Source organism: Drosophila bipectinata, chromosome XR (assembly GCF_030179905.1).
Source record: "Drosophila bipectinata strain 14024-0381.07 chromosome XR, DbipHiC1v2, whole genome shotgun sequence".
NCBI lineage: Eukaryota > Metazoa > Arthropoda > Insecta > Diptera > Drosophilidae > Drosophila > Drosophila bipectinata.
The window spans coordinates 23396791-23421413 of record NC_091735.1 but is presented as its reverse complement, the minus strand read 5'-3'; the positions used below and the strand labels follow the sequence as shown (position 1 = coordinate 23421413).

Sequence of the window (24623 nt, the reverse complement as noted above, 5' to 3'; positions counted from 1 at the left end):
GGAATTATTTGTTTATTATTATTTATTATTATTATTTATTATCTTAATGGCATAAACATATAGTACATCCTGCACAAGCTTTGTTTCTCAGACCCTATCAGAGATATAGCTACAAGATTTGATACATAAGGTCCTTTCAAGTTTCTCTCAAAAAAAAAAAAGTAGAGGGATGAAAGGATATCATATTCCAAATATATACTTCTTACTTCTATATCCTTACTTCTATATCCTTGTTTTAAATGCAAAATATAGAATATCAGAGTCCTGTATTTCAGCTACAGCTCTAAATTGCCGCTAAAGGCATACAAAAATCAAAAAAACCAATAGTATCTCAATTTTTATTATGAAAAATAGCTGGAATATAAACATAGCCGATAGCCAGATACATATACAGATATATAGTATTGTTAGTTTTTACGAATATTCTTATCGCGAGTGGCTCCAGCGATGTAATGTGCGTTTTTCTTTTAATGTTTTCATTTTTTGGGATATTTTGGTGACTGGAACTGTCAGGTTTTTGTTTCGGTTATGGGTATTTTTATTTGAAAACAAATAAATTTAGTTAATGGCCAGCTTGGAAGTGCAGTTTGATGGGAGGGGGAAGGGGGGAGGTGGGTAGTAGTAGCAGTAGCACTTGGGATAGTAAATCAATGGCAGTGGGCGCCGCCACCGCCGCCGCCGCCGAAAGCCAAATAAAAATGGCGTCGCATTCAAAATGGGGCCATCATTGCAATGGCATGCACTCGCTTATATATTTCTTTTCACATACATGTATATAAGAGATACACAAATATATATATATGTATATGTAGATATAGAAATGGATAAACTATACTCGCTGTATTTGAAGAGACAAATATTTGTTTATGTATTTATTTTCAAATGTATATATACTATTTTATTTTTGCATCATAATGAATTCAATTTTTGTCGTGCCAGTTCGAGTTGAAGTTTCACTTGATATTCCTGTTTCTGGTTCGAGTTTCCCAAAAGCCAAAAGGTCCTGAAAGGTAAAAAAGGAAACAGGATCTGGTTGAAGGCAAAGGCAATACATATATTTCTTTTTTTTTTTTTTTTGGAAGAGAGCTTTGAGGTGGCAGACATGCAGTTGCCCTCTAAGATGCTGCTTTGGGGTTTTCTTTTTCTAAAAATATTTATTCCGAATTTATTCAGACATCGATGTCTAAACTGAAAGAAGAAAGGTCATCAAATATAAGGTAATACTTGAATATCTAATAACCTCTTGATAAACTGTGTGAACTTGAACAGATTCTTGCTCATAATGGTAATTTATATACGAATATTAATATAATTTCATTCCACTTATTTAACGACATTATTCTGCCTTCCCTTCCGTCGCCAGGATCTGCTCCTCAAATTGTTTGCTAAGCGTTTTTGCCTTGGTGGCTCCTCGAGAGGGCCTAACGTGCCGCAACAATTCGAAATACACTGAAAAGAAACATAGATTAAATAAATTAATAGATTCTTCAAAAGGTTTCAAAGAAATTCTGAAGAAAGCTTTGCAATTTTAATATTTAATTTTTTTTAAATGAAAAATATTTAGACAAATATCCTAGATTTTTTAATAATATTTTTCTCTTAGTGTAGCTAGCTTTCTCCTTATTTTTTTTTCTCAACTTCCTGGTGTCGTTTCTCTAATGCAGTTCCCTCTACACACACGCCGGAGTTACTAAATTCTCAGCTGGATTTCAGACATATGCGCACATACAGAGGGGGGTTGACAGGGCATGGGTGTGCCCAAGGGGGGGAGGGCTTTGAGACAAATCTAGACAAGGGCAAAAAAGAGGCGGCAAGTGAGCGAACAACTTAACCCTCCCGGGCTATAAAACTTAATATGTTTTGTATTTAAATTTATGAAAAAGCAAGCGGTAACAATGGAAGTGCAAGTCCTGTGAAAAGGGGGGTATAGGAGGGGTCTGTTCTATAAAGACGTAGGAAAATATGAGTGAGAGGGGGGGGGGAAGTCGGTAGGAGGTTATGGCGGTAGGAGGATTGGCAGCAGGAATAATGGCTGCTTAAGCCGCCAACATGCGCATAATTGTCGCCAGCGTCATGTAGCTTCCTGCCGGCCTCCGGACCGCGGCCCTGCCCCTTCCCCTTCCCCTTCCCCTCCCCCTCCGTTTTGGGCCACTTTTTTCCAGGAACTGGCAGCCAGCCGGTTGCTTTGGTCAGCTTTTGGTTCAACAGTGGGCTAAGAAAATGGCTTTTTTTGAATGAAGGTATGTAGTTTTAATTTATTCTTTTTTTAGAAAATAATATTAAAGATTTAAAAATAATTAAAGATAAAAAAGTAAATTAAAAAATACATATATTTTTCATTTAATTTTTAAAATTTTTCAACATTTTTTGGTAAAGTAAAAGATTTATTAATATATTGAATACATTTTTATACCCTTGCAGAGGGTATTATAATTTTGGTCAAAAGTGTGCAACGCAGTGAAGGAGACATCTCCGACCCTATAAAGTATATATATTCTTGATCAGGATCACCTCCTGAGTTGATATGAGCATGTCCGTCTGTCCGTCTGTCCGTCTGTCCGTCTGTCTGTTTCTACGCGAACTAGTCTCTCAGTTTTAAAGCTATCGTCTTGAAACTTTGCACACACCCTTCTTTCCTTTGCACGCAGTATATAAGTCGGAACGGCCCGGATCGGCCGACTATATCCTATAGCTGCCATATAACTGATTGATCGGAAATGGTATAACTTCGGTGTTTTTAGAGTTAGAGAGTTCAAATTTGATATGAGAGCTATTTTTGGCAAAATAATATGACATGCCAAATTTCATAAGGATCGGCCGACTATATCCTATAGCTGCCATATAACTGAACGATCGGAAATGACCCAACTTTCGTGTTTTTGAAGATAGAAAGCTGGAATTTAGTACAGACTCTATTTTTGGTCAGTTGATCCAACCTACCAAATTTCATTAGGATCGGCCGACTATATCCTATAGCTGCCATATAACTGAACGATCGGAAATGGTATTTGGTAGAAATATCAACTTTCGTATTTTTGAAGATAGAAGCTTGGGACTTTTTTTAGATTTTGTATTGTAATAAATTGGATTATATATTCCTATTCCCATAAGGATCGGCCAACTATATCCGATGTTTGCGATATATATCCGGTTTTAACTGCAAGGGTATATAAACTTCGGCTCCGCCCGAAGTTAGCTTTTCTTTCTTGTTTAAACAAAAAATAATATATATATATTTCTAGTTAAATTCATGTAATTTTTAAACATTTTCTAAATTTTTTTTTAGTCAAATATATAAAAATTTAAAACACAAGAAATCTGAATCTAAAATATTGAAAAATACACGTTTTTAGGTCCTATTAAAAAAATAAAATACTCTTAAAATTAAACAAATATATATATTTTAAGGAAATATAAAGAAAAAATCCTTTATAAAATTAAAATAAATTATTACCTTTAAAATTCCAAAACAAAACTTAAAAAACTTCCCTTAAACTTTCACTTTAAAAATAAAAAAAAAAAAAGAAAAGAAAAAAGCATCCAAATATTTTGTGCATTGGCCTTATTTAAATAGGGAATCATTTTAAATTGCATAACAATTATTTCCGCTCGCAGTTCCTGTCATCGCTGACCACCGTGGCTCAATTGCAAATTACGTTAAGGGCAACGGGGCGTATGCGTAATAATAATTACGCGACGCGTTGCGTTGCGATGCTGCTGCCGTCGCTGCTACTGCTGTTGAAGCAGTAATATTTATGGAAAGGCTTTAAAATGTCCTTGTAGCTTGTACTACATATATTAAAAAAAAAAAAATATTAAGCCTTGTTTTTGGAGGGAAAAAGACTCTAACTGTATCTCCAACTAGTCTCTCATTAAAGAACCACTATAAGAACTAATATTTTTTTGATGGTAAAAGCTTATAGTTTCTTTCAGTGTTTTATTTATTTTTTTTGTGAAAATATGTGAAAGCTTTGTGGGTTCTGTGTGTGTGGTGTTGTAATAAGAATGCGGTTTATCACCTGCCCGAAAGGCTAAAGGCCAAGGCACTACGAGCTCCTGCTAATGCAAATTACACACAGAACTCAGGACTCAGGACTCGCTCTCTCTCTGTTTGTGTCTTTGGTGATGCCAATAAAAAATATGGCCTCAACAGGATTAATACATTATTTTCTCACACACTTACAAGCAGAGACTACATATTCTCGGTTGTTGTTTTTCGCTTTTATGATTATTGTAGTGGCATCGTTCTCGTCCTTGTTCCAGGATCCCCAAAAACAGGACCCCAAAAACCAGTACCCAGAACAGAAGCGAAGAGCAGGCACTTATGCTTATTTTTTTGTATGCTTTTTTTTCCAGCTCTTATGGAGCTCCTTTTCCGGGGGTATAGTCCATCGTCCCAATACCCCCATCCACCACTAGGCTACGCCTCTGCACTCTTCTGCCCGGTGCCTTTCAAGTGCACTTTGCTGTTTCATTTCAACTATATTTGTTCACCATATTTGTATACAAAAATTCCACATTTTTTTTTTTTATTTTTTTTTTATTTGGTTGCGTTGCGCACTCTCTTGCCCGAGAATTCTTCTATTTTTCATAAAGGATACTCTCGCAGGACAGTGGCAGCCGTAGCTGTGGCAGCAGCCAGTTGGCCCACCAGCTTTTCCACTTCACACACATACAGAGGCAGGATCAAGTGCTGGAAAAGTGCATATTAATTTGATGTTTTTGTCATCTGAAGGAGCTGCAGCTCGAGGGCAGTGTTATTGTGTCCAATGTTTGCCGAGAACACTCTTCTTTCTTTTTTTAAATATTTTTTTTTCTCTTTTTTAAGAGGAGTATCAATTAGGTGGCCTTAGGGGGTACCAAATACTAAAGAAAGGTTTACACATATATGAAGGGGTATAAGTGCTCATGCTAGTTCTAAAAGGGTCTATATAGGTCGAGGAAGGTCTCTATATGGGTCTATTCATGTATAGGAGTAAACATGACAATTTCTTCTTATTTTTGTGGCTAATATTTCATAATTGAAAATTTCTTTCAATTACTTTTAACCAAAAGCTCCAGCTAATTGTTGGCTTATTTATTTTTAAAAAAGAAATTGAAAAACTCAGTGAATACACGGAAAAAAAATAAAAAAAAATGAAATAAAAACACAAAAGAAATCTAAAACTGACTGAAGCGACAAAAGAAATTAAATGAAAAAGTCCCCTCCAGCTGTCTCTATCTATCTATCTCTCTTTTAGTGCATGCTATCTCTCTCTTTTGCACTTGCTTTCTCTGTCTTTTGGCTATTCATTCACTTGGCCTTTATAATAAAACAATAAACTGTAACAATAGCAATTAAAAATCGCTGAAAGCGGATGTCCTGATAAGGACCCTGAAACCGAGAAGAACCGGGTGGTCTGAGGGTATGAGGCATGGTCGTGGCCAGATCCTTGTTGGTTGTCCTTGGCTCTGTCCTGTCCCTGTCCCCATTGTTGTAATTATGCATTATGCTCCCGATTCCGTCTCGGACTCGGACTTTGCTTATGGTTTTTTTTTCCCCTGAAACTCAAACTGGAATGGAATCCTTTTTGGTTAGTATTCTTAGACCGACATTGATGGACATCTAGGAGAAGGACCTGTCAACTATTTTTTTGGACAGGTTCTTATGAATGAAATGTCCTAGAAATGATAATAACTTCTGAATGATGGAATGATGAACTGAATTCCAATGCGAATTCCTCGATTGATATAATTGTTTTGTAATTTCAATTTCGAGTATCAACAATATTAGTTAATTAATGGCTTACAATTTACAATTTTCGTCTCGGCTAATTAAGCAAACGATTTGTTAATGAACTGGACGATTATGGAAACTAATTCCCAGTCAGCTTAGGTCCTGAAGAAGCTGGGCAGGCCAGCCCAAGCCAGGCCTCAATTAAATACCGATATGAGTCTCTCAAAAGTCATTCGGGGGGTCGTTCCCACCCACTATCCACGCAACGCACCACCCAGTGGTGGTATCCACTATTGCACCACTGCAGTAACCACACTCCAAAAAGACCAGACCAGACCAGACCAGACCGAAAACACAATTTGCTACGATAAATCAAAATAGCAGGTCCCCAATTGGGAAAAGCATAAGGAGGGTAGACGGAAACGCATATGCAAATAAGTTGACTGTGTACGATAGAGATGGCTAATGGATAGATAGAGAGGGAGATGGGGCTAATGCAGTCAATAAAATCAAGGCAATCATGTTGCAACATATTGGTGTGTCTCCCTGGATGCAAGTGCCTTCTACTTGCTGCCTATCCAAATATCGAGGCATTTTGTTTATAATAATGCCCAGAAGTGCGTTAAACAATTACATTAGAAGATTGAAGAGTGAAATGGAGATAGAAAGAGAGAGAGAGAGAGGGAGAGCGAACGATCGCAGGGGAAAGAGATAGAATAGCAAGGTGGCTCGAAGGACCAAAATGGCATAGCAATATGGCAATCTAATTGACAGTTATGAAGATTGTCAAACATACAATTATAACACTCGGACTATCAATGGTCAAACATTGATTTTCCATCTCATTCCAAAGCTCTATCTATCTCTCTCTTTAAATTATTCAAAGAGTCTAGTGGGTTGAGTGGTTTCATCCAGAAACTAGGCCTACCCGCATATCCAATCAAGCGCTCAACCACTTGAAGGGGAAAGGGAACTAAAATATGAAAGAGTCGGCTATATGATTGAGTAAAAGAGACAGAGACACAGATAGAGAGAGAGAGAGAGAGAGAGGAGAAAAGGAGGTCTGCCTGTTGGCATTATTAACATGTTAATCCAAATGTAATGAGCGTAAGGATAACTCATTGTGATGCCCATGCCCATGGACAGATTGTGTATCTGAAGGATGCCATTCTCAAGGGCATACATATACACACTACCGACGTATGTACCTACCTATCTACCTGCTTCCGAATCGTATGAATACAAAATGTATTCGATTGATTCGTATGCTAATTTAATTGGGATCCCAGTCGAAATAATTATAAATAACTCAACATTTGCTCTGCGCATCTCTGGTTGATTTCATTAGCCTTTTGACTTGAGATTCAGAGGAGCTTAGACATTAATTATTGAAAAGGGGTTCACACATTCGTTTTGTCTTTAATCTTCATCAAACATTCATTCCTTAAAGGAAATCCCTTTTTAAAGGTAACTCTTGGAATTGTTTTTAAACCTTAGAAGTCCTTTGGCCTGCCAATCACTACGTATATATAGACAAGATGATATGGGCCACCTTCTGCCATCCGCCATTTGGCTGTTGTTCACACATCAAATTAGTTCAATTTGCGGCTCACCCAAGTCGCCTTTAATGCCTCCATGTCTCTGTCTACTCAACTGTTCGGCCATTGATTATTGGTCATATCGGTGGACAAACAGAGGGGGAGGTAGCCCCCCCTTTCGTATCGTATCCCAACTAACCGAAAGCAATGCAAACATAATGAACTTGTCAGCACACCCACCATCCATCCATCCATCCATACATCCATCTACACACACAAAAACAACTTGAACAATTTTCATTTGATTTGATTTTGATTGCGTTTTATATTAATGCCAAAAACACACACCAGCTCACACACACACTACCCTCTATATCTCCTTTTTTTTTTTTTGGATGATCGAATCCATTCTAGTTTTTCCATACATACATACGTATGTATGTAGTTTTTTCCTTTTTTGGTTCTACTGATTGGCAGCTTTCCCCCATAAATGTGGACAAAATAAAACAAAAAAAAAAAAGGGGCGGCGAGTATAGAGAGAATATTTGGCAGGGCTTTTTGAATGCGGGACGAAAAAGTTATGAAAACCTTGTCATGGCATCCATCAGCCGAAACAATAACGAGCTCTACACCGGGTTCCACAAACTCTCTCCAAACTAAAAGCAAAAATTTTATTTTTTTAAGCCCAAAACTGGCTTGATTGATTGCTTTGTAAAGATAAAGATATAGATACTCTAGGCATAATTTAAAAATAAGATTAAAAATTACAAATAAGAGTATATTGTTTCAATGAAAGAAACATTTTTTTTTTTGTGAAAAATTATCATTAAAGATCGGCAAACATTTTTGAAACATTTGGCGTCGAAAAGTGCGGGCTTTGGAATGCGCATTTTCAGTCATATGTGTTTGTGTGTGTGTGGTAGACGTACATATGCCACTAGCAAATACACAAAACACACACACACACTAACAAACATATAAACACTCACACTTAAACACTTGGCCATAATCGAAAAGCTGCCCGCATATGTCGAGATGTTTTGTCTTGTTTTGGATATTTACTCAGATTTCATGCAGCCAGAAATAACAATGGAACTGGGTGTGAGCTAGGAAGGAACTAGGAGGAATAGGGGTATCACAAAAATAGAGAAAAATATTTCATATCGATTATTCTCGATATCTACGTTCGATTGTATTTGATAAATCATTAAAACAGAGTAACATAGAAGAATGAGAGAAACTAATTCGGATTATAAAAAATATTTCTCGATAATTATCGATATCTTTTTGAATCATTTAGTTTAAAAGAAAGGGTTAGGGAGGAAGATATAAGAAGAAATAATGCAAAATAGAAACGAAGGAACACTGAAAAATATGAAAAAAAAATAATTGGGAAAGCTTAAAATCTAAAAGAAATAATAATCGATAAATATCGACATTCTCTAATCATTATATCTAATATATGAGAGCTAAAATAAAACAAAGTATTAAATAAAATTTCCAGTATGTAGGTATGAGAAGAAATGATGGGAAATAAAAACAGGGAAGTGTAGAAAAAAACGAAAAAAGAATTACTGTAAAAGCGTTCAAAATTAAAAGAAATATTGTTCGATATATATCGATACCCTTCATTCGATTATATTGAAAATAAACTTGAATAGTTCTTAAAAATATAGCTTACAGTAGGAGCTAATATTAAATATATGAAAAAGACTACAAAAGAGAGACAGAAGTATTTATCGTGAAAGAAATATTAATCGATAAATATCGATCGTCTGTTCAATAAATAATCGTCAATGGATAAATATCAAAGTTTTTTTTAAATATTTTTTTTTATCAAACAAATTATTAAGTTTTAAATATAAGTTACAGTACCCCCATTTTTTTGTGCTTCCTTAAAAAAATCATGACCCAAACCAGCCACAGGATAAAATTAGAAATCAAAGGGAAGCTGGAAAGAAAGCAGACAGGAGCGAGGAAGCAGAAAAAAAAGCAAAACAAAAACAAAAATAGTGACGATGATGGACATGTGTGGGTGACCAAGATGACAGGAGGTGTGCTTGAAACTGGAAGCTCGAAGCTTCGAAACTCGAAGGACGAAGGACACTGGACATTGCACAAATGTCAGTGACCTGGAAGAAATATAAAATAAATCGAAAGCAGATTGCAAAAATCAAAGTCAACAGCAATCAACGCCATCAGCAACAAAAACCGACCCGAGGAGAGGCAACAACGACAACAACAACAACCATCAGCAGCACCAGCACCACAGGAAGCTCAAGACAACAAGCGGAAGTGAAAAAGAGAGAGGATGGTAGATGGATCAGATACAGATTCAGAAACAGAAACAGTAACAGATACAAATACACTGATACTTGTACAATGTATGTATGCATGTATTGCCATCATGACGATGATGATGATGATGATGATGATGACGCAGTTAAGCAGATAGAAAGATACAAAAGATAAATAGATACTTTGATAGATAGATGATGGACAGTTGACCAGAAACGTTGGCCTGGCCAAGGAGGAGAAAACGGTGCTGGGAAAACGGTGCCAAGGAAAATCGATTTTGTATTTTTGATAAATTCAGTGCAACAGCAGTCCCGGCCAGCCACTATTTGTGGCTAATATAATCCACAGCTATAAGTTAGTAGTGCGCGGAGGTGGAGACTTTAATAAATAATGATGCTTCAAAAAAAAAAAAAGCAACTAAAATAGTTGCATAGCCTTGAAGTTTGTTTACTTATGCATGCATTTTCACTGCTCTTTCCCTTTATACATATATGCATAAATATTCTATATATATATATAGATATATATATTCTTGTCTACCGTACAGCTGTCTCTGTTTGGTACTTTTGGTAGACCATGTTTTCCTGATTAACTCAACTGGCATCTCATCAAGTGGGTCACATACTGGTACACACATGCAGGCCACAAGCTTACAGAACAGCTGCCAGACTGAAGCAAAAACAACAACTACAAGCAAGTAAAATGCAACTAAAACTCAACAACAGCAAAATTCTACACCAACAACCTTAAAAGCAACAACACCAACAACTATAATAACAACTACAAGACAAAACTATACAAAACAAATACACCAACAACTATAACTACATGAATAACTACACCAACAACTTCACCAACAACTACACCAACAACTTCACCAACAAAATTATACCAAATATACATACCATAACCTAATGCAACCAAATAGCTAATGCCAAAGCAACAAAAAACTCAACAACAACCATAACAACAACCATAACAACAAACACCAACAAAAGCCACAAGCACAAATACAACAACAAGGAGAGAGAGCGAGAGTCGCATAGGTTGCTGCTTTGGGCTGCTGTTGGCATACTTAAAGTTCATAAAAAAGTCAAATTAATTCAAATTGCAATGCACACACATACACCAACACACCCACACATTTAAACACTCATACAGAGATAGACAGACACACACACACACACGCATATAGTCACCAAAAAAGCAGACTATGTTGGGCGCCAACATGTGGGCGGTACTTAACGCAGTACTCAGTACTATGCTTTTTCTTTTTATTCTTGTTGTTGTTGTCGCTTAACTTATTTCATTAGCTCCTAAATGTATGCAATTTGACATTTTTTTAATTTAACTTTCTCTTTTGCCCGCATATATGTATGTATGCACCTGCATACTTAACGCGTGAGTGTGTAGTGGCAAGGCCATAAGCAAAACTTGTTGGTTGCCCTAATGGCCGACAGAGATTATTAACATTGTGGTAGATTAAGGATCTGCAATAAAAAAATATGTATATATAAAAAAAAAAACTATAAAAACATAGATTTATAACACTTTGGGTTTCATAAATGGCAACTTTTTTTTATTGCATCCTAAAAACAAATTTGATGAGGAATTTTGTAATAGAAAGTCTTGTGACGACGGGTGTGGAAATAGTTAACAAGATTGTAAGTAGGTAGTATAGAGATTTAAAGTAAATAATAAATAAAATTTAAAATAATATTCTGATATTTCTGGTGATATATATAACACCATATCTATTTTATTTTTTAAATAACCACCTTAACACTAGCTATTATTATTTAAGCTTATAAACCCTCGATTTCTACCCAAAAAACACTCCTTCCTTTTAATATTATATATTCCTTTAATTTATTTGAATTTTATGACAAATTCCCACTTGAATAGGTTAGAGATAGGGTAGAGTATATGTATATCTCTCTTAGTAGTTTCTCTCGAGTGGCCCCAGTGCATTTCTAAGATTTTCACCCTTCAGCGAAATCCACTCTCGAGGTGCACGTGCTGGTGCTGCGTCGCACATAAGTATGCTATATAATTTTTTCATTTTTATAGTGCATCTGTCTCCCCCATCCAAAAAAAAAAAAAATAAACCAAGTTTTACGCTGACAATGCATGCATTGTTTTTTGTTTTTTTTTTTTTTGTTATCCAAAAGGGGGGACAAGGAGATGGTTGGGTTGGAAGGACCACCACTTAAGTAACACCCTAGGGAAATGGAGAATGATGATGATTATGGTAGGAGATATATAAGAAGGATAGGCTGGCTTGGCTGGCTGGAAGGATCCGTCATTTTGATTTCAATTTGCACTTCAATTTGCATTTCCCCACTGATTCGGCTCTCACTTTTATTTTATTATATCCCTTTTTTTCTGGGCTTCTTGGTAGACTTTCCTTTTATCGTTTTTTTCCCGATTTATTTGCAATTGAAGTTGAAAACTACTGCACTTGATTGACATGCCACAATTGCTGCCGAAAATCCAAGACGACAGAGACCTTAAAGACTTTCAAATTAAAAGACTCTCTGTCTTTTAATGTCTATTACTTTCTTGACATACAAGATATCTCATTTTATTTGTATTTTGTTTTTCTTTGAAAAAAAAAATATACAATGATTGCCGCAAAAAACTTGGTTTACCTTTAGCAATCACACAGCCGGAAAAATTCCATGGTTGTAGACTTTGGTAGGCAGGCACATCGTTCTGGCCATCAAAGGCAGACATTCCTTCTCGGCCTGTCCATCAACTAGCTGACCACCCAGCCGCCCACCTGCCATCTGTCTTCCACCTGTGGAGACTGTCAGCAGAGGTAAACCAAACAAAAACAAAGAAAGCAAAAAAAAAATAGAAAAACTTAGTGACAGAAACACGCACACACTGGGATAGTTTCTCTGGTTTCAGGAATTGCCATAAACTAGTCAGTTAATCTGGTCATCTTACTCCGTCATCTGCCGACCAACCGCCCTCGTACCTCTCTCCATCTCTTTCGCTCACTTGTCTGCCATCTCTGTCGCACTTTGCACTCAAGCCATCTCTTTCCCTGGCTCCCTTGGTGGCCATTTAATCTCCATGTGTTTGCAACTACTCTATTAGCCGCATTTTAATTCAGTTACTTAAGTTTAGTGTGAACACAACAATTTCATACTTGACGTCACCAGCCCAATGTGATAAGAGTGACAGAGATGGCTAATATGGGTGGGTGGTGGAGAAAGAGGTGGTGGGGGTATAGGATGGTGGTATAAGAGCACTCTACAGAATCCCTGTGTTTTTGGAATCATAGTGATAGCACTTTTTTTTAAGAAAGTACATATTGCTTTTTGAAAAAGCATGCTTTTTTGAAAACAAATATTTGCTTTTATTTTTATTATTAATTATTTGTTTTTAATTAAATTTAATGCAGAGAATTTAAGGATTCTTAGAATCTTAAAATTATATCTGAAATTAAATAAAAAAAGCATGCTTTTTTAAACAGAATTATTTGAGTAGAACCCTTTTTAAAAAGCATGCTTTTAAAAATATACAGGAAATGTTCTTGAAATTGTTTTTTTTTTAATTAAAGAAGTTAACGTAACATTTATTGTCTACTTAATGCCTTTTTTTGCCTAAATCTATAGAATTATAGATTATTTTTTTAAAAAGCATGCTTTTTGGCAAAGCAAAATGTTTTTTTTAATTTTGTTTCTTTTCAATTAACAAAGTTTACAAACTTTAAGCCTATTTAATCCAAAAATAGTCTCAGAAAGCATATAAATATGAGTATATAGATAATAATTTAAGAAAGCATGCTTTTTAGAAAAAAATGTTCTTTAAATTAGTTTATTTTCCATTTCATTTAAATAGAAAGTTTCAGTAATATTTGTTGCCTATTTTATTTAAAATAATATACAAAATTAAAGGAAGACTAATCCAAGTTAGAATCTAAAGAAAAAACTTAACAGTTGTGATTTTTAAAGAAAAATTAAGACATTAAATGTAAGTAAAAATAAGCTTCATATAGCTTCATTATATTTATAATCTTCATATAGCCCTCTTTTTGTTACAAAGTCAAGCATTAAAATGGCCAAAAGCCCAACTCAATTGGCCAAGCTGGTCGACTGCAGTGTGTTAAAATCTTCTAGAGCAATTTTGAAAATGATTTTATTGCGCCTCTTCGTCTCAGCCCTTCTATATGGGTAGTATGTATGTGGGCTGTCTCTGTCGTTCTGTCAGATGTCAGACTTTTGCCGCATTGACCTCACATTGTTGCAGAGTAAGCCTGAGCCACTGAGGCTACTCAAACCACCCATAGTCCACCCTTAGAGTCCAGCCCTTTAGTTACCACCACCACCTTGCATCAGAATGCATCAGAATTGAGGAAAACAAGTAGCACCTTCTGTACCTCCCAACTAGTGTGGTCAAAGGTAAAAAGTTTTGTCAAATTAAAAATGTTTACGGCTGCTACTTTTCTACTTTGGCCAAGTAGTTTTTCCGCAAAATCCGGACGAGCAGAAAGCAGAAAACTCCAAACTCCAGCTTGGATTGCAGCTTGCTCGGGCGGCAAAAAACATCTTAAATTAGATACATTTTATCGCAACACATGAGAGATAACCCCAAAAAAATAAAGTCTGAAAGTTGTGAGTGATATTTATTGCATGACACTTGATGCAGCAGCTTACCCTTAACACCCTTACCCCTCTGTCTCCCCCATCTCTTACCCCTTAACCCCTTAAGAACTTGAATCCTTTTCCGGTCTCTTTATTCCCCCATGTTTCCGTCTCTCGTGTGGATGACATGTCAACAAGCATTTAATTTGATTTTAAATCTTTTGCTTTTGCTTGTGAAGAGAAAGAAGACTTTGCTTGAGATTTTCTAGCCAACCGACTCAGTAGAAAGACATACCACACACACTCTATACATACATATACATATATATATATATAGTAAGAGAGATAACTTTAATCACCAAGTTAAATTTGAGATAATAGAATGGTCATGGATTTTCAGTTGAGTTAATAAACTCAGCTTTGCTGCTGAGAATGTTTATCCCTGACTTTTCACTTCCCCTCAAGGATACTTTTTGGTGAAAGAGACCACAAAATTTTTCTTTTTTATTTTTTGGTAAAATGAACTTTACTTTCTGGTGTCCTTATAATGTTCTCTGACTTGTCAGAGAGTTTGAATTTCAATAAACAACAATCAGAAGCTATTAAAGTAAGTTGGAAACTATTTAATATATTTTTCGGAGATATTTATAAATTGTTGTATAATTTTGTTTAAAAAATAGGCTTGCTTTTCCTTATCATGTTAGCTTTAAATTAGGACAAAAAATCTAAAAAATATTTTGTCTCAGGATTTTGATGCAGAATGGTGGCAAATCGATCTAGAAATCGATTGAGGTACTCCGCTTGAAAATCGGATGAGAATTGGGGAAGATATAGCCATCACCGTCGGCCCTATAGGGGAAAACCGCATTTTCAAGGGGTCCCATCAGGAAAAATGGACAAAAAATCGAAAAAATATTTTGTCTCAGAATTTTGATGCAGAATGGTAGCAAATCGATTTAGAAATCGTTTAAGGTAATCCGCTTGAGAATCGGATGAGAATTGGGGAAGATATAGCCATCACCGTAGACCCTAAGGGGAAAACCGCATTTCCAAGGGGTCCCATCAGGAAAAATGGACAAAAAATCTAAAAAATATTTTGTCTCAGGATTTTGATGCAGAATGGTAGCAAATCGATCTAGAAATTGTTTTAGATACTCCGCTTGAGAATAGGATGAGAATTGGGGAAGATATAGCCATCGCAGTGGACCCTATAGGGGAAAACCGCATTTCCAAGGGGTCCCATCAGAAAAAATGGACAAAAAATCTAAAAAATATTTTGTCTCCAGATTTTGATGCAGAATGATAGATAATGGTTCTACCAATCGTTTAAGATATCCCGCTTGGGAATCGGATAGATATCGACAGAGTTATAGCCTTGGCTTAATTTCACTTTTTTTTCCTGCAGAAGCGCCCTTCTCCACGCTTCTCATAATGTTTAGCTAATAAACCTTAAAATAAATTCCCAATCTAAATGCTTTTTTTTCTAATCGCACATTACTTCTATGTAGCTTTAGTTGGTGGTTTTCTTTAACAAAATAGACTAGAAAACCCCAACAGAGAAAAAAAAAAGGAAGAAAAGAACAAACCATATAGTGTAACCATGGGAAGAAAACAGGAAAGGAAACTTTCTGTCGCCATTGTTGGGGCAGCAAAAGTTTTGCAATCGCCAGTGCCCCATAAACTTTATGCATATGCACTGGGCCACTGAGGGCGGGCTGGCGGGCTATGGTACTATGAAAAGGAGGCGTGGCTACAACAATGGTAAGTGAAGGGAATACCGCATAATATGCGAACTGGGCCTGTCATAAATGAAAGTTATGCCGACTCTGTGGCCAAAAAGCAAATGAACGCTTTGAGAATTGTGCGAACAAGTAAGCGATTCCACCTCCTTTTCTGTTCCGAAATGACTTTCTGGGTGATGGTGCTGCTATGGTGCTGCTGAGAGGTGCTAAGGTGCTGTGGTGGTTCAGTGGGTTATGTGGTGGCTCAGTGGTTATGCCATATGTGTGTTGAGTGTCGTCTCTAATTATTAATCCTTACAACACACACACACAGCATGTAAAAGACGAAAAGCCAAATGAATATTGAAGGACGTTGTGGCAACCGCAACAAAATTTATTTTAAGCTAATTTTCTTATTTTACACTTAATTTTCCAAGCCCCCAAGCACAGCCCAACTGAAACTGTCTTGCAAACTCAAGGGTTTCCCTCGCTTTCCGAAAACCACTCGACAAAAACCCAGAACCAACCAGAACCACCCAGTACCACCCAGTACCCCGCAGTAGCACCGCACTTTTCAGCAGTTTTGTAAGTCCCGGAAAGTCAACGAGGACTTTGCCATTTAGACTAATAATAAAAACTTAATACGGTAATCCACTTATGCCAACAGCAAAGGCAACAGCAACAGCAACACCAAAGCCACAAGAAACCGCAAGCCGCTCGCCAAAAATGCACAGTGGTTCTATATAGTTTTTGGTGAATAAAAATTAGTAATATTTTTAAAAAAATATATAGGCTATAAAGTATATAAGTTTAAAAAATAGGATTAAAAGAAGAACTATTTTAGGTAATTTTCCATCACATTTGAAGTTCTATGAAGTTTTGGGGAATAAAAATTAGTAATATTTAAAAAAAATGTAAGCTCTTTTATCAAAATTTTATTAAAAAAAATAAATATTTTAGTTAGTAGTCCCTTGCTTTTGAGAATATCCAACTTTAAAATTGAAATATTTCATTCATTTTTTTAAATTAATTTTTTAAATTTAATTTAATAAATTATTTCCCCAATTTCCCTCAATTTTAATGATTATTAATATTTTTTTAAAAATTTTTTTTGATTAAAATCTAGGTATCAGTGTGCTTTTGGTAAAATTTGTAGCTCCTTAAACTTGCCTGCTTCTCAAGTGCGTGTGTATATGTATATATTTTTATTAATGCATATGTGTGTGTGTTTGTGTATTAGTATAGTGTCTGTGTGTGTTTAAATGTGGCGCAATTTTTCTTATTTTTTTTTTTTAAGGAAACCAAAGTTTTGCGGCGCGCACATTTTTCGTGTTGCCAACTTAACACTTTTGCTTAGCCCTCTCTAACACACACACACACACGCACATCATAATTTATACTTGACTGTGTGTGTGTGTATGGGTGTGTGTGTGTCAGTCTGTTTGGCCAAAGTCAACAAGCGGCAAAGGCAAACACTTGGTGGCCAAAACGAAAAGCAGCCGAAAAAAAAGAAAAACTATAAAGTATTTGGAAGCCTGCTGAGTACGTTGACTTTGGCTCAACAGCAATTCAATTTGGCATGAACTAACTATGCGTGTGAATGCCAGAGAGAGATGGCTAGAGAACGAGTGCGTAACGGTAAATTTATGGCCAAGACTTGAGACGACAAAAAAAATATAGGCAACTATAAAGAGGTCCTTGGTCCAACACAAAAAAAAATTATTTCGCTGCCAAAAAAAATCTTTAAAAAAAAAAGTGGTATGGTTTGTTTTGGTTTTTCCGAGAAAGAAGAAGCTAGTAAGTATATGTGGTATAGTGGGTGGAGTAGTGTTGGAGAATGCTGAGATAGATAGACTGCCTAAGCTGGCTCTTCACTTAATTGCAATATTCCATGGCACACACAAGGCTCAAAACTGCATGCCGAGATAAGCGCATTAACTGGGCGAGTTTTCCCCCCCTTTCCCATTTTCATCTACATTATGTGTTTTGTTTTGTTGTTGTTATTGTTGTGCTTTTTAGTTTAGCGTAGAAAGTGGGTTTTTGGCTAGAAAATTGTTGTGGTTGTGGTGTTGTTCTTCCTAAACCGAAACTATAATTGTTTAAACCAATGAATATAAAATTAAGCGAGAAAAGAATGTTGACTAATTAAATATTTTTAGAGAGAAAAAAATTATGTTTTTTTGTTGTGAAAAGTTAGAGATGTACAATTTGAAACTTGAAGACTTGGTCAAAGGGGGGGAGGTTTTTGGGTTGGAAAATGGTGGGTTTTCTCTGAACCAAAGCTATAATTGTTGAACTAATTAAATGGTTTTACAGAAAACATAAATATTAATTTAGAAAAAGGTAAATTTAAAGAATTTTGAACCTCAAGGAAGATCCTCTTTATCAAGAGATCATTTTTGGATAAACAATTATGTTATTTACTCTATGACTTATTAGAGTAAGTCAATAGCTATAACTTCTTCTTACTTCTTAGGAGAAAAAAAAACGAATTTTTTGATAAAAAAAAATAAAAAACATGAGGAGTTTCGAACCTCAACACTTTCTAAACCGATTTTCCAAAGAGAGAGCCAGCTAGAGAGTCAAGAGAATCAAGATCACAATATTAAGATTATTAATAATTAATAAATAATTAATTTTTATTTAAAAATAAAATAAAACTTAAAAAAAAGAAATAACTTTTTAAAAAGCTATTCAATTGGACAAGTCTTCCTCCATCAAGTTAATGAATTTAATGAAAAGTAACACTCCATCTACACTTCTATATCTACATTTTCATTGCTGGAGATTCGGGGTTCCGGGGGAAAAGTGCATAAAAGTTTTACTGGAAAACTGAAAAGTACAGTTATCCCCTTTTGAATTGAAAACAGAAGTTGTAAGGCAACTGTAAATGCTGTAACCTACCAACTGATTTGAAATGGCCAAAAGGGGAAGTTGGAGGAATAACCCCCCTCCTCTATATCTATCTTTGAAGTGTAAAAAGGGAAAATCTGCTGCTTAAAAATTGATTTGCAATCGAAACAGAAACAGAAAGCGAATGCTGAATGGTGAATGGTGAGGAACTCATTACCAATGAAGACGAGACCAGACGAGACGAGACGACGAGAAACCTTGGCCAACAGGGAAAGAACCTGCAACTGATAGATGGAGTCAAAACCATGGGGGTCTATTCAATAGAGTGTACAGGGGGGGGGGTATACACGGTCGGTGTGTGTGTGTGGTGTGCAACTTGAGGGCAATGTGTTAATTTTCTTTGCTGGCACGTTCCTGTCATTGCCACTAGCCCATGTGCATTTTCCTTTTTTTTTTTTTTTGCCTATTACCCATTCCCTTCCATTTTTCCATTTTCCTAGAATTTGTTACACTGTACAAAAATGTTTAAGGTTCTTAAGAGTTAATTATGGTCCTTCGAGACAGCTTGCTTTGCAATGTTTTGATTTTTTGCAGATTTTTAAAGTCTACTTTTAGGCTCTGATGAATAAAATGAAGTTTCAAAAATCTTTAGAAAATATTTCTTGCAAAATACAGAATATTTCCCCATTCCCTTGGCTCATTTGTATGCCTGAATGCGTCTCCTTTTTGGCCTCCTTTAGCCCTCCTCTTGGCCAATGGCCTGTTTGCTTTTCATTTGCTTTCCAACCCGCCCCCCCCCCATCCCCAATCCCCCATCATCCAAAGGGGGGGGGGTGTTGGGCATTCTCAAGCAAAAGTCAACGACGCATTGGTTTTGAATGCAAATGTCCAGACGATGGCAAAAGGCAAGATGGGGAAGCAATTTGCATGGCTTCTCTTCCTTTTCTTTTCTTTTTCTTTAGTTTTCTTGTTGTTATTGTTGGTGTTATTTTTTTTGTTGCCCTTCTGTGGACAGCGAGGACGATAAGGATAAGTCTCGCGGGGATAAGTCGAAGGTGCTTGGCCCAAGTCCAATGGAGAGACACCTTTCGCCGCCTATCGTCTTTCAATTAGTTTAATTAAATTGCAATTTTCTTATCTTGCCATGCAGCCAACCTGGTCAACTAAGCCCTGTTTATCCTTTCTCCTTGGGACGACCCTTTTGTAATGCCACCACTATGTCCTGCCGCTGCTTCACCTACACACCAACAAAAGCCACTTCCGTTGTTGTTTTCTCGCGACTTATTCTGTATTTCCTGTCGCCAGCGTTTCTCTTAATTCCTGTTGCATTTTGTATTTTTTTCCAAAAGTTTTTCTTTTGTTCGGTGATTTTCTTAAAAATTTAATTTTTTTCTATAAAATATTTCATACATATATCCTTTAAAATAACAATTATATTTCAAAAGGACTTGTCCTCTAAAGGCTATTTGTAAAAGCCATATGTATGTATTTTATTAGCATTTTAGCAAAGCCCCCCGGAGGCAAGACTTGAGTTGAGTTGCCAAAGAGCCTTATATTTGTTCAATAAAATAAATCCTCTTTGGCTTACTTTTATTACCAAAAAAAAAGGCGTACTTCACTTCAGTAAATAAAATGTATATAGTGTTTCCATAGTCTGTTGAAGAGAGTATGGTAATGTAGGTGTCTAAATATTTTTCATTTTATATTTTAGAAGATATTTATAAACTTATACTGATACTTTTATATATTAGAAGGGCCATACTTTACTTTTGTTTCATTTTTTTTCTATTTATTTTGTTTTTTTTTGCCTCTTGCAAGAGTGAATATTTGTCGTCTCAATATTTGTCACATTTTAGGGCATATTCTTTCGTCACTGATACTAATAGTATTATACTAGTACGATTTTATTTTACTTTACTTACGATTTTCTCTATTAATTTTGGTTTTTTTGTATAAATGTATAAATTTTCCATCTCTTGAAGGAGTAAAAGGTGTCTAAATATTATTGATTTCATATTTTTTTAGGATATACTTTCGTCACTGATACTATTATATTCTAGAAGGACTATACACTACTTTACTTTCATTTAAATTTGTATTATTGATCTTTTGAATCTCTAGAACATGTACCCTTCTACTCTTTATCTGTTGAAGCAGTAAAAGGTGTCTTAATATTGGTCATTTCATATTTTAGGGCATAGCTTTCGTCACTGATACTAATATTATCATACTATTACATACTAGAAAGATTTTATTTTACTTCTCTTCAGATTTTCTCTATTTATTTTGGTTTTTTTTTTTATGAATATATACATTTCCCAGTAAAAGGAGTCTATATTTCATATTTTATAGGATATGCTTTCGTCACAGATACTTTTACATACTACTAGACTACATACTTACTTAAGATTTTTCCCCCTTTATTTTTTGTTGAAAGTAAAGCCTCTAGATCTTCTCTTTTAATTCCCCAAAAAAATTCCAAGTCTTTATTATGGATTTTTGGCATTTCTCCCATCTATTTAGCGTAATTTCCCTCAAACCCTTTGGGTATTTAAGCCTTTTCGGATCCGCCACGCGCCGATGGGCTGCTCATTTGGAGAGGCGCCAAGACCCACCCACCTCAGGGACCACCTCTTTTATATATATATATATATATATATATATATATGTTTATAAAACTAAACAAAAAAGTGGAATACTGTCTAAAAGTGCGACCAAATGACCTTTTTAATTCGTGGCCATGCACTTTTCTCGGCTTTCTCTTTGCTTTGTCTCTGAACAGAGTCTGTCCATCTCTTTCACCTTCAACACATCCATCTCTTTCGCACACACACATACCATCACACAACACTGGCCATCTCTCGTGTCTCTGGTCTTTTGGGTGTGAAATGAAATTTGCAGCTTTTGGCGCAGAAAGAAAGTTGCAAAGATTTTTTAAGCGTATCGCGTGTTTTTCTTTTTTCTTCTTTTTTTTTTTGTGAAATATTTTGTTTGTTTTTTTTTTTTATTTCACCTGCCTGTGTGTGTGTGTGTTGGTTGTGTAAATGTGTTAATGCGCTTGCCGCGCTGCATTACGTGATACTTGCCCCATGTCCTTAGTTGCAAGCAAAAAAAAAAATAGAATAAAAAGGATATATATTAAAAGAAGGCATAGTGGTTATAATACTATTTTTTTTTTTTAATATGTTAAATTAAATATGTTAATTAAAAAAAAATATTATATTAAAGTCCTTAAATATAGTCATAGCTTTTAAAAATTTTCTCTAAATGTTTGTTATAAAATATCTTACCCTCTTTGCTTTATTTTTATTTTATTTGCCAATTAAATGTTTTAATTTTATTACAAATATTTTAAATAATATATTTTATGCTATTTTAAAGTTTTAATTTCTTGTTTATATATTTTTTCATTAAAATCTTACATCTTAAACGTATTTCTTTTACAAACCACTGTTCTAAAACAAGAAAAAAAAATTGTCGCAAAAAATTTGTGCGCTCGTCCTGTCTGCAAATGAAGTCTGCCCGCGATGTGTGTGTGTCTCTGTTAAAATCAGCTTAAGCATTAGTGCTGGTCCAGCATACTGCAGCCACATGACCCCCCTGCATAGCTCCCCTTTTTTTCGGGCTCACCTCCGCCCATGTGGCTAAGGTCAAATCCATTTGACTCTCTGAGCAAATTGCAGCGCCATACTTCAGGCAGGCGACATCGTTACACCTCACCGACCATCACACACCCAAGTACTAAACACTGAAAACAAAGTTAAAAAAAAAATCATTCTAAAAAAAAAAATTTTTTTTAATAATAAGCCATATAGTAGTATGTAGTAAGCTTTTTTAAAAATCTAAATTTTTTTTGTATTTTTTTTTCTATAATTTATTTTCTTTATTTTTCTTTCAGTGCATAAACACACACACACACATATAGGAAAGCGTGGCGTTGCCAACCAAATTAGTGCAAAGGAAACGAAGATGTAGAAGAAGCAGAAGACGGTGGAAGGCTGGGAAGGCGCAGGGAAAACGGAAAACGGAAAATGTGGAAAACTGCCAACGCTGCATTTAACAATTTTAATGGATTTTTTCCCGTTGTCGAGGAAATTGAATCTTTAAACTTGACCCGCAGCTGAAGATTTAACACACACACATCCAAACACACGCACACATACACATAATTATAGCGCCCGTAATGGGCCAGGTCCTGGGGGCGTGGCAAAGGGTCCTTTAAAAATATATGTACATATCCCTCCATAGCAAATACCAGGTGGAAAAATTGTTCATCCATCTCCATCCAGGATCCATCTCTGGGAAAATGAAAATGCTGGAAAATAAAAGCTGGAGATAATTTCAAGCGGCTGGCAAATAAAAGGATCTTCAAAATATTAAGGTAAGTCTATATTTTGCTTGAAAATATTTTTTTAACCTTAATGATAAAAATTATAAAAAAATTTCTGAAAAAATTTGGTAAAGAAATTAAATTTCTTATAATTAAAAATTGTGCTAAATTGTAATAAGTGTTTTTTTTACATAAACTTTTTAGTTCTTTTAATGAATATTATAGAAATTTTTTACATAAAATACTGATTAAGGACTTTAGTTAATTAGTAATAGATAAATTAGTATAGATAATAGTTTAAACAAATTAGTAATAAAGTAAGTTTTTAATAAGGATTTTACTTGAATTAAACTCACATTTAATACAATACAATTTTTTATACAAAAGAAGAAAAAGGATAAATGTTAACTAAGCTTACTCAAATGGTAATACCCAGTACTTGTAGAATACACGGTGTAGAGTAGAAGAGTATCTGGTATCATACAGTCTACCTCTATATGTATGTATGTATAGTCTTTCTTATAAGGTTTATATATGATTACATTACTTTTAAAACTTGAGAAACAGACAAACAGAAAATAACTTAACATTGTTATAAAATATAATAGAAGATAGATAGATAGGAAGATAGATAGATAGATAGTTGTGATAGATAGAATCATATCATATGATATGATAGAAGATTATTATTTAAAACTAAATGGAACTTACATATTCAAAGAAAATAGGTATATTATTATAGGTATATAGATATAGGAGAGGTAACATATACATATATAGGCGATGGCTTTTTCTTTTAAAACTATATTTTACTTAAAACTTTAGTCAGAACTCTCCCCTAACATTCCCCCATTACCCATAGGCTGCCATATTTTCTCCCAGTGCATTTATCTCTTTCGTCACGTCTTTTTATTGTCAACGACAAATAAAAATTCCAGCTTGATGGTGTTTTTTTTTTTTTATATATTTTTTTTCTACTTCTACGCGCGTACCTTTAACCGAAAATGTTACCCAGAGCCATGTCCTATGGTTGGGCTAGAGGGATGGATAGGGAAGCACTAATAAACAAATAAGTGGGCGTGGCAGACGCTCAATTAAGGCTATTAACGTTACTACGGAAATTCTAGAAGGGCGACATGAGGAGGAGGGGGTGGGGGGAAAGCAAAACATTGGCAGCCATTTGGTTTTATGACTCTCTCTATAAAAATTCCTTAGTTGAAATTTATTTGCACCATTAGATGGCGCATTAAGGCGTTTCCACCAGCCACGCCCACACTGCCCTTTTTTGCCTAGGTTCTTGGCCCCTCCCCACCGCCCTCTTGGTCCTTTCATGATGATTATGCGTTGCTCTTATGTTTTTATCGGCATTTCTTTTATTTTGGAAGAAAGAGAAGAGAGGAGGCTTTCTTTTTATTTTACTTGGACGTTTAAGCAAATTCAATAAGTCAACTTCGAAGGGGGGGGAGGGGTGCAAAAGGAGATGGCCGCCTTTTCTCCTCTTTGAGCCAATTTTGGTTTATTTATGAGCGATACAAGGGAATAAATTAGACAAAAATTGGCAGAGGGACAAGA

At 35.3% G+C, this 24623-nt stretch overlaps 2 long non-coding RNA genes across 2 annotated transcripts in view; one reads left to right on the top strand and one right to left on the bottom strand.

Moving 5' to 3' along the window:
* The window catches only part of LOC138925535 (uncharacterized), a 77723-nt gene that overhangs the window by 42465 nt on the left and 10635 nt on the right, over positions 1-24623 (top strand). Inside the window, exon 2 of the long non-coding RNA XR_011441769.1 lies at positions 22620-23102. This is a non-coding gene — a long non-coding RNA (uncharacterized lncRNA). The remainder of the gene's footprint in view (positions 1-22619; positions 23103-24623) is intronic.
* Positions 935-24623, bottom strand: part of LOC138925534 (uncharacterized) — a 73039-nt gene continuing 49350 nt past the window's right edge. Inside the window, exons 3-4 of the long non-coding RNA XR_011441768.1 lie at positions 1241-1449; positions 935-1003 (exon numbers count right to left, since the gene is read on the bottom strand). This is a non-coding gene — a long non-coding RNA (uncharacterized lncRNA). The remainder of the gene's footprint in view (positions 1004-1240; positions 1450-24623) is intronic.